Source organism: Natator depressus, chromosome 28 (assembly GCF_965152275.1).
Source record: "Natator depressus isolate rNatDep1 chromosome 28, rNatDep2.hap1, whole genome shotgun sequence".
Lineage (NCBI taxonomy): Eukaryota > Metazoa > Chordata > Testudines > Cheloniidae > Natator > Natator depressus.
The window spans coordinates 5640286-5650750 of record NC_134261.1 but is presented as its reverse complement, the minus strand read 5'-3'; the positions used below and the strand labels follow the sequence as shown (position 1 = coordinate 5650750).

The window sequence follows — 10465 nt, the reverse complement described above, 5'->3', positions numbered from 1 at the left end:
GCAGCAGTCTGGGAGCTGACCTTGTTAGTGAAGACAGAGGCAAAAAAAGCATTGAGCACATTAGCTTTTTCCACATCCTCTGTCACTAGGTTGCCTCCCTCATTCAGTAAGGGGCCCACACTTTCCTTGGCTTTCTTCTTGTTCCCAACAAACCTGAAGAAACCCTTCTTCTTACTCTTGACATCTCTTGCTAGCTGCAGCTCCAGGTGCGATTTGGCCTTCCTGATTTTATTCCTACATGCCCGAGCAATATTTTTATACTCTTCCCTGGTCATATGTCCAACCTTCCACTTCTTGTAAGCTTCTTTTTTATGTTTAAGATCCGCTAGGATTTCACCGTTAAGCCAAGCTGGTCGCCTGCCATATTTACTATTCTTTCAACTCATCGGGATGGTTTCTCCCTGTAACCTCAACAGGGATTCCTTGAAATACAGCCAGCTCTCCTGGACTCCCTTCCCCTTCATGTTAGTCCTCCAGGGGATCCTACCCATCCGCTCCCTGAGGGAGTCGAAGTCTGCTTTCCTGAAGTCCAGGGTCCGTATCCTGCTGCTTACCTTTCTTCCCTGTGTCAGGATCCTGAACTCAACCAACTCATGGTCACTGCCTCCCAGATCATGGGGAATTAGCGTTCCAGCCTCTGGAGCGCCCTCTTCTGGCCGGTGTCTCGCCACCCCTCGCCCCCATGTCCCTCCTGGCCTCCAATGCCCTTGTCTTGGGTGCTGCCCTCTCACAGTACCCCCACAGTTCTGGGTCTCCCCCTCCCAGGGGAACCTCCCACCCACTATCCCCACATTGCCTCAGTCCGAGGCTCCTGCCAGTCACCAGCTTGTCCCCGCACCCTGGGGCAGACTGCAGCATAAGCCATTCATCACCGCAAGGTTGGGTTTGGATCTGCTGCCTCTGCCTACCCGTGGCTGCCCCTGCAACCTCCCACACTTAATAGACCTTACCAGCCCCTCAGCCTGGGGCTTTCCTAGGGCAGAGCTCTCAGGCTCCCTTGGCCTTCCCCCAGCCCTGCTCCAAACAAGGTCCTGGGTTAAGCCCCTGCAGGCAGGCAGGCAGGCAGGCAGGCAGGCAGGCAGGCCCTTTCCTCTCTCAGGGGGGAGAGGAGGAAAGGGGAGAGAGAGAGACTCTCCCAAGGCATCTGTCTCACAGCCTTTATAGAGACAGCTGGGCCCTGATTGGAGCATGGCCCCGAGCTGAGCCTCCTTCCCCAGTCAGCCCCGCTCCCTTCCTTCTACAACAGCCCTCTCTCAGGGCTGTTCTAAACCCCTCTGGGCCCGAGCAGGTGTTCACCCCGCTACACTCCCCCATCCCAAAAGTTTTCACAGTTCCTAATAAATCTAAACCCCTCCTCTCTACACCATCGTCTCTGAGACTCTGAAGCTCTGCCTGCCTACCTGGCCCTGGAACTGGAAGCATTTCTGAGAACGCCACCATAGAGGTCCTGGATTTCAGTCTCTTTCCTAGCAGCCTAAATTTGGCCTCCAGGATCTCTCTCCTACCCTTCCCTATGTTACTCGTACCTACATGTACCACGACCATCGGCTCCTCCCCAGCACTATACATAAGTCTATCTAGATGCCTCACGAGATCCGCAACCTTTGCACCAGGCAGGCAAGTCACCATGAGGTTCTCCTGGTTATCACAAACCCAGCTATCTTTGTTTCTAATGGTTGAATCTCCCATTACTAACACCTGCCTTTTCCTAATGACTGGAGTCCCCTCCTCCAGAGAGGTAACCTCAGTGCAAGAGGATACCCCAGCATCATCTGGAAGGAGGTCCCAACTATGGGAAGGGTTTCCCTCTCCTTCCCTGAGGCTTTCATCCTTTTTAACAGTGCAGGGACTGTCTGCCGGAGGTGGGACAAATCTACGGTGTCCCCGAAAGCCTCATCAACATACCTCTCTGCCTCCCTTAGCTCCTCCAGTTCCACCACCTTGGCTGCAAAGCCTGTATGCGGTCTCTGAGGCCCAGGAGCTCCTTGCACTGAATACGCACATACGCCACCTGCCCACAGGGCAGGTAATCATAGATGCTACACTGAGCGCAATAAACAGGACAGCTCTGTGACAGTGCCCCCCATAAGGTGTTATGGAAATATGCTTATGAATGTGTATATGTGACATAACTGGAATATGTTTTATGCTACGTATGCTGTGTAAAATGTCTCTGTAGAGGTTATGATCTACTGAATTTATTAATCCTATTTGTATGCATGTATCATTTTTGTATTCAAAGTTATGGATATTGGCTGTTTACTTGTTTGATTCTGAGTAGGTTTTAGTGAAGCAGTTGGTCAGCTTCCTGAGAAAAGACCAATCTCAGTAAGTGCCCAATCAAGAAGCCCTTAAGCCAGCAATGAACTTGGAGACGCCAATCCACATCTGGGCTTTTCCAGGAATATGGCTTAGCTGGTAAGAAACTCAGTCATGCATGAACATGTGACTTGCCCAGGTGACTCCAAAACTCCATTTTGTAGTGAGACTTTGCATAGGAGAGAGGAGGGGGGTCTCCACCCACAAGAGAAAGTCTATTTAAGCCCGTGGGAGACCCCTTCATTTTGTCTTCAGCTGGCTAAGGAAATAGCCTCTCTACCCCCAAGGATACCTGGAAAAAAACTGGAACAAAGAACAGTAACTACAGGGGGTGAGAGTGATTGCTGGACCCAAACTACAAAAAGACTAGTCTTTAAAAGAGAGCTTACCGGAACTGGTGAGGATTTTATCTGTATTCAGTTTCATTAGACATAGGCTTCTGTGTTTTGTTTTATTTTCATAGAATCATAGAATCATAGAATATCAGGGTTGGAAGGGACCCCAGAAGGTCATCTAGTCCAACCCCCTGCTCGAAGCAGGACCAATTCCCAGTTAAATCATCCCAGCCAGGGCTTTGTCAAGCCTGACCTTAAAAACCTCTAAGGAAGGAGATTCTACCACCTCCCTAGGTAACGCATTCCAGTGTTTCACCACCCTCTTAGTGAAAAAGTTTTTCCTAATATCCAATCTAAACCTCCCCCATTGCAACTTGAGACCATTACTCCTCGTTCTGTCATCTGCTACCATTGAGAACAGTCTAGAGCCATCCTCTTTGGAACCCCCTTTCAGGTAGTTGAAAGCAGCTATCAAATCCCCCCTCATTCTTCTCTTCTGCAGACTAAACAATCCCAGCTCCCTCAGCCTCTCTTCATAAGTCATGTGCTCTAGACCCCTAATCATTTTTGTTGCCCTTCGCTGGACTCTCTCCAATTTATCCACATCCTTCTTGTAGTGTGGGGCCCAAAACTGGACACAGTACTCCAGATGAGGCCTCACCAGTGTCGAATAGAGGGGAACGATCACATCCCTCGATCTGCTCGCTATGCCCCTACTTATACATCCCAAAATGCCATTGGCCTTCTTGGCAACAAGGGCACACTGTTGACTCATATCCAGCTTCTCGTCCACTGTCACCCCTAGGTCCTTTTCCGCAGAACTGCTGCCTAGCCATTCGGTCCCTAGTCTGTAGCGGTGCATTGGATTCTTCCATCCTAAGTGCAGGACCCTGCACTTATCCTTATTGAACCTCATCAGATTTCTTTTGGCCCAATCCTCCAATTTGTCTAGGTCCTTCTGTATCCTATCCCTCCCCTCCAGCGTATCTACCACTCCTCCCAGTTTAGTGTCATCCGCAAACTTGCTGAGAGTGCAATCCACACCATCCTCCAGATCATTTATGAAGATATTGAACAAAACCGGCCCCAGGACCGACCCCTGGGGCACTCCACTTGACACCGGCTGCCAACTAGACATGGAGCCATTGATCACTACCCGTTGAGCCCGACAATCTAGCCAGCTTTCTACCCACCTTATAGTGCATTCATCCAGCCCATACTTCCTTAACTTGCTGACAAGAATACTGTGGGAGACCGTGTCAAAAGCTTTGCTAAAGTCAAGAAACAATACATCCACTGCTTTCCCTTCATCCACAGAACCAGTAATCTCATCATAAAAGGCGATTAGATTAGTCAGGCGTGACCTTCCCTTGGTGAATCCATGCTGACTGTTCCTGATCACTTTCCTCTCATGTAAGTGCTTCAGGATTGATTCTTTGAGGACCTGCTCCATGATTTTTCCAGGGACTGAGGTGAGGCTGACTGGCCTGTAGTTCCCAGGATCCTCCTTCTTCCCTTTTTTAAAGATTGGCACTACATTAGCCTTTTTCCAGTCATCCGGGACTTCCCCCGTTCACCACGAGTTTTCAAAGATAATGGCCAATGGCTCTGCAATCACAGCCGCCAATTCCTTCAGCACTCTCGGATGCAACTCGTCCGGCCCCATGGACTTGTGCACGTCCAGCTTTTCTAAATAGTCCCTCACCACCTCTATCTCCACAGAGGGCTGGCCATCTCTTCCCCATTCTGTGATGCCCAGCGCAGCAGTCTGGCAGCTGACCTTGTTAGTGAAAACAGAGGCAAAAAAAGCATTGAGTACATTAGCTTTTTCCACATCCTCTGTCACTAGGTTGCCTCCCTCATTCAGTAAGGGGCCCACACTTTCCTTGGCTTTCTTCTTGTTGCCAACATACCTGAAGAAACCCTTCTTGTTACTCTTGACATCTCTTGCTAGCTGCAGCTCCAGGTGCGATTTGGCCCTCCTGATATCTCTCCTACATGCCCGAGCAATATTTTTATACTCTTCCCTGGTCATATGTCCAACCTTCCACTTCTTGTAAGCTTCTTTTTTATGTTTAAGATCCGCTAGGATTTCACCATTAAGCCAAGCTGGTCGCCTGCCATATTTACTATTCTTTCAACTCATCGGGATGGTTTCTCCCTGTAACCTCAACAGGGATTCCTTGAAATACAGCCAGCTCTCCTGGACTCCCTTCCCCTTCATGTTAGTCCTCCAGGGGATCCTGGCCATCTGTTCCCTGAGGGAGTCGAAGTCTGCTTTCCTGAAGTCCAGGGTCCGTATCCTGCTGCTTACCTTTCTTCCCTGCGTCAGGATCCTGAACTCAACCAACTCATGGTCACTGCCTCCCAGATTCCCATCCACTTTTGCTTCCCTCACTAATTCTTCCCTGTTTTTGAGCAGCAGGTCAAGAAAAGCGCCCCCCCTAGTTGGCTCCCCTAGCACTTGCGCCAGGAAATTGTCCCCTACGCTTTCCAAAAACTTCCTGGATTGTCTATGCACCGCTGTATTGCTCTCCCAGCAGATATCAGGAAAATTAAAGTCACCCATGAGAATCAGGGCATGCGATCTAGTAGCTTCCGTGAGTTGCCGGAAGAAAGCCTCATCCACCTCATCCCCCTGGTCCGGTGGTCTATAGCAGACTCCCACCACTACATCATTCTTGTTGCACACACTTCTAAACTTAATCCAGAGACACTCAGGTTTTTCCACAGTTTCGTACCGGAGCTCTGAGCAGTCATACTGCTCCCTTACATACAGTGCTACTCCCCCACCTTTTCTGCCCTGCCTGTCCTTCCTGAACAGTTTATAACCATCCATGACAGTACTCCAGTCATGTGAGTTATCCCACCAAGTCTCTGTTATTCCAATCACGTCATAGTTCCTTGACATCACCAGGACCTCCAGTTCTCCCTGCTTGTTTCCAAGGCTTTGTGCATTTGTATATAAGCACTTGAGATAACCTGGTGGTCGCCCCTCATTCCCAGTATGAGGCAGGAGCCCTCCCCTCACAGACATTCCTGCCTGTGCTTCCTCCCGGTATCCCGCTTTCCCACTTACCTCAGGGCTTTGGTCTTCTTCCCCCGGTGAACCTAGTTTAAAGCCCTCCTCACTAGGTTAGCCAGCCTGCTGGCAAAGATGCTCTTCCCTCTCTTCGTAAGATGGAGCCCGTCTCTGCCCAGCACTCCTGCTTCATGGAACACCATCCCATTTTGCTTGGTAATTCACTTTGTTCTGTCTGTTACTGCTTGGAACCACTTAAATCCTACTTTCTGTATTTAATAAAATAACTTTTTACTTATTAATTAACCCAGAGTATGTATTAATACTTGGGGGGGGGGGGAACAGCTGTGCATATCTCTCTATCAGTGTTATAGAGGGCGAACAATTTATGCGTTTACCCTGTATAAGCTTTATACAGGGTAAAACGGATTTATTTGGGGATTGGACCCCATTGGGAGTTGGGCATCTGAGTGATAAAGGCAGACACACTTCTGTAAGCTGCTTTCAGTTAAGCCTACAGCTGTTGGGGGATGTGGTTCAGACCTGGGTCTGGGTTTGCAGCAGGCTAGTGAGTCTGGCCCAAACCAGGCAGGGCACTGAAGTCCTAAGCTGACTGGGCAGGACAGAAAGAGGCAAAAGTAGTCTTGGCACATCAGGTGGCAGCTCCCAGGGGGTTTCTGTAATCCAGCCCGTCACAAGCCCCCACTCTGCTGCTGGGCTTCTGCCTGCATTCTCTCCTGCAGCTATGTAGCTTGCCTGGCAGACTAAGGACTCCACATCCAGAAGCCTCTGGAATTGGGTGTGGTAGTTTTGGGTCTGCTCCAATAGGTTCCCTGTTGCTGGGGTCAGACTCCATGAGGGCGAGCAGTCAGGGCAAGTGCTTTGCAGAAGGCCACGTGCCCTGTATGAGTTGGGAGAAGCTGAGCTCAGCTGCAGGGAGCAGGCTGCTGTCCCTAATTCTGAAGCATTTTGAAGCAGGTTAGTGACACTGTTAGCCCTGGAACAGGAAAGCCTGGACAAGGCTAATTATAGCCAGGGGAAATGGGGAGGGAAAAATAACTTCTGTTTTAATTGTACGCTTTGAATGTCATTTTGATTTTAGCCAAACAGTTCTAGTTAAATTGTCTCAACTAGTCGGAGTCACCAACATTTTGTTAAATGTAGTAATGGGGAAAGAGTCCTTTACATTTTGCTATTCTCGGTTTTGTATTTTCTTGTAACAGGGTTTTCTTGAAATCTATACACTTAACTGAGTGGTTGGTTAATCAGTCTGTTGACTGGCTAGCAGAGGAAGAGTCTGCATGGATTCCAGCTGAAGATTCCTATAAACAAGTGGAGGGAAGATGATGTTTTAGACTCAGACTGTACAGATTTGGTGATCAAAGACTTTGAGACTTAGGTGCACAAATCTAAGTTTTTGGGAACTCTCAGTTTCTTCTCACTGTACTTCTGTGGGGACTGAACTGTTCAGATTTGAATTTGTTTTCTTTATGTTTATGGATGTAAGCAGAGTCAGGATGAGCTCCACCCTGACATCTGGTGGTGAGTTGTGGCAAGTTGTGGAAAAGAACTTCAGGGGCCGATCTCATTTGCATAGACACACCACCCCGCCTAGAATGAGGCCATAACTGCCCAAATGGTCACTTTGGCTGTTGTGGGATCCCCAGTGTCTCTGTTATTGGGGCGGGAAGAATAAATTATTACCCTGATTATGGGAACTGTGCTTGGAACTGTACTTGGCCTTTTGTTATGATGGAGGGACTCACCATCAACTAAATAGCACTTGCTAGGCAAGGGACATGGGTTCCAAAATTCTGTGAATTGAGAGAGGCTTGAGACAGGTATTAGTACCTGGTGGTGTGGGCCTGAAACACCAATTGCATCTCTGTCTTTCTCCCCACTGTGGAATGTCAGAGCTAATTTTGGGTCTATTAAGAGTCTTGCTACAGGTACTGTTCTGAATTCACTTTGGCCTTATGGTGAACCAGCACTAAGGCTCCCACTATTATGAGCTGAAATCACTGAGCACTGTGTCAAGTAGTGGGGAGCTGGAAGATCTAGAGTGCAGTGGTGCTGTTCGTGGATAGGCTGGCGGAGCGCTTGTGAGATGATGAGCTGAGCGGAGCTGTTCATGAGACGGCAGAGTGGAGCGGAGCCCTGTGGGGCAGTCAGCTTCAGGCCCCTTACCTCTTTCCCGCACACACAGGCACATTTTAGCCAGATGGGGGAGTAATACTCTGCAGATGAACTTTTGAACTCTGGGGCTGGACTTTTTGGACTTTGAGTGATTTGTGGATTGCTGAACTCAAGAGACATTTGGGTTCTGGGACTCAAGAACCCGAGGGAAAGGATGTGACCCAATTTGCTGGGGTAGGTCTTTGCTCATGGTTTGGTTAATGAACACTAGTTGTGGTGTTTCCCCAATTTAATGCTGATGTCGTTTACCTCATGTTATTAAAGATTCTCTACTACACCGAGACTCTGTGCTTGCAAGAGGGGAAGTATTGCCTCTTTGAGGCGCCCACGGGGTGTGTAAGATTTTCCCAGGTCACTGGGTGGGGGCTCGAGCCAGTTTTGCATTTGCTTTGATGAGAGGGAACCCCTGTGTACTGAACCCGGCCCTTGCTGCTATCAACTTGGCCTGGCAGAAGGGTTAAATGTATAACTGTGAAGGTAATGTCTGTGGATTATAAAATAGCCATGTCATGCTGTAAAAATTAGATTGTTTCTTTATCATAGGAGTTTGTAAACTTCTTTAATTAAATTCATTTCTTTTGGGGCTTGAATGTGGGGAGGTTGACCCTGTGCAATCCTTGATGAAAATCCTTAGAGACAAAACTCTGGGTCTCCAGCTACTCTTCTATGGGAGTTGGGGTTGGTTTTTTTGGCACTGGAGAAGGGTAATGAAGTGAACTGTAGCCCACCCAAAGGTTACAAACGTGCACGTTAAGTGAAAATGAATGTCTATACAACAACTGCAAAAGCATGGAAAACAGGTACGTTCATGCTAAAGAATTGGGAAAATCAGAACAAAAGCATAATTTGTGCTATAATAGAGTTGGTACCTACTACACAAAGGAAAGTTAACCTGTGTATTAAATTTTTGTTATTGAAAACAAAAGAAATGTAAAACAAACAAGCAAAAACTTTATTATGTTAACCAACTTAAGCTGTTTAGTGGCGTACCCAAAGACATCAGAGGACATCAGTGCACAGTGAACCCCCTGAGTGCTGGAAGAAGAAAAGATAAAGAGCCTCATAAATAAGACTTGTCAACTACCCCTCAGTCTACCACATCGGACAATTGAGTACGCAATTGTCTATAGCGACATTATAGAAATCACTACCTGGGCCAGCTCTAACAGTTATTTAAACTGTAAATTATTCATCAAAGTGAGTTCCGGTGCCCGTGATTTTAAAACTTTATCACTGGAAAATGGCTAAAATTGCATTACTATGTAAAGGCAACTGTACCTTTCTCATCAGGAACATGCATGAGACCTAATGACTGGGCAAAAGACTATTCCAGAGTCTGGTATCTCTTGAACTAGGAGACTCCAGTATTGAAATATGGGTTTCATTTCAAGATTATCGGAATCTGGAGTATCTATTTGGAACAGAGTAATATATATAAGAAAAACAAAACATTAACTATTTTGACGACTGGGCAGCAGAAACTGTCTCTGAAACTATAATTCATGGTGTTAAGGGCCTGGCTACTGAAGAAACAGCACACCTTTTAAAATTGTGCATGGCATTGACAAACTTTTTAACCAAACACAAATAAAAATGAATAAACTGATTTCAGGAAACGATATGAAGGCAAGGAAAAAATTTCTTAAAGAAATTATTTCTACTGCTTAGCAGAGTTATATAGCAGCTGGCATAACTCATTAGAAAACATTAAAAAACAAAGTGAGAGAAAGTTGCCTAACCTTATTAGTAATGAACAACTAATTGGCATTCCACTTACTGTATAACCAAACAGTAGTGAATCGGCAATGTGTCAAATTGTTAAAAAAAAAATTCCCTGTTTGAACCAGTCCCAATCTGGGGTCAGTGGCACTGCATCCTAACTGAGGTACATCTTATTCAAAACAGACTTCTTTACTAACCAGTTACTTGTATTGAATTGGTTACTGTCGATGCAGTCGGTTATTTCCTACTTATTCATAATTGCTGAAGATGCTCTAAGCGGATGGGAGAGAGCTGTCCCGTCCATGTAGTTAATCCACCTCCCCGAGAGGTGGTAGCTATGTCGGTGGGTGTGCAAGCCAAGATCTGTAACTCCCCTCTGTCATTGTCATGGGGGGCATAGCTCAGTGGTAGAGTGTTTGACTGCAGATCAGGTGGTCCTTGGTTCAAATCCAAGTGTCCCCTTAGAAAGCTGTTCCTTTAACAAAAATAATTGCATATCCATTTCCATTATGTTCCACTGAATAGGGATACCTGAAGTGAATGGAAACACTCAAGGTTTTCCTCTGCAAATGCATAAAACCCTAGCAAACAGGTCCCTCCGCTGAAATCCGTTCCAATCCTCTTAAGTCTCTACTTTATGTTTTCATCCATTAAACAAAGCTATAATATGAAGGCACATTTGCAGGTCCTTGGTCTCCGTCGGCTACAATGTGCAGAAGAACGAGAACCCCATCCCCTTGGGAGGAATGGACTAGTTTGTGTTACATTCGGTAAGTAAGTTGCCATTGGGACTGAAAACTCTACTGGAGATGGACAGGAGGCTGTTACAAAAATAAAATAACCAAGTTTTACCCAACTACCTGTTACACAT

General features: G+C 46.9%; 1 non-coding gene across 1 annotated transcript; it reads left to right on the top strand.

Annotated features, from left to right (window-relative positions):
* Positions 1-9984: 9984 nt before the first annotated feature.
* TRNAC-GCA (transfer RNA cysteine (anticodon GCA)) lies at positions 9985-10056 on the top strand. The gene has a single exon. It is a non-coding gene; the product is annotated as a tRNA-Cys (tRNA).
* The last annotated feature ends 409 nt before the right edge of the window (positions 10057-10465 follow it).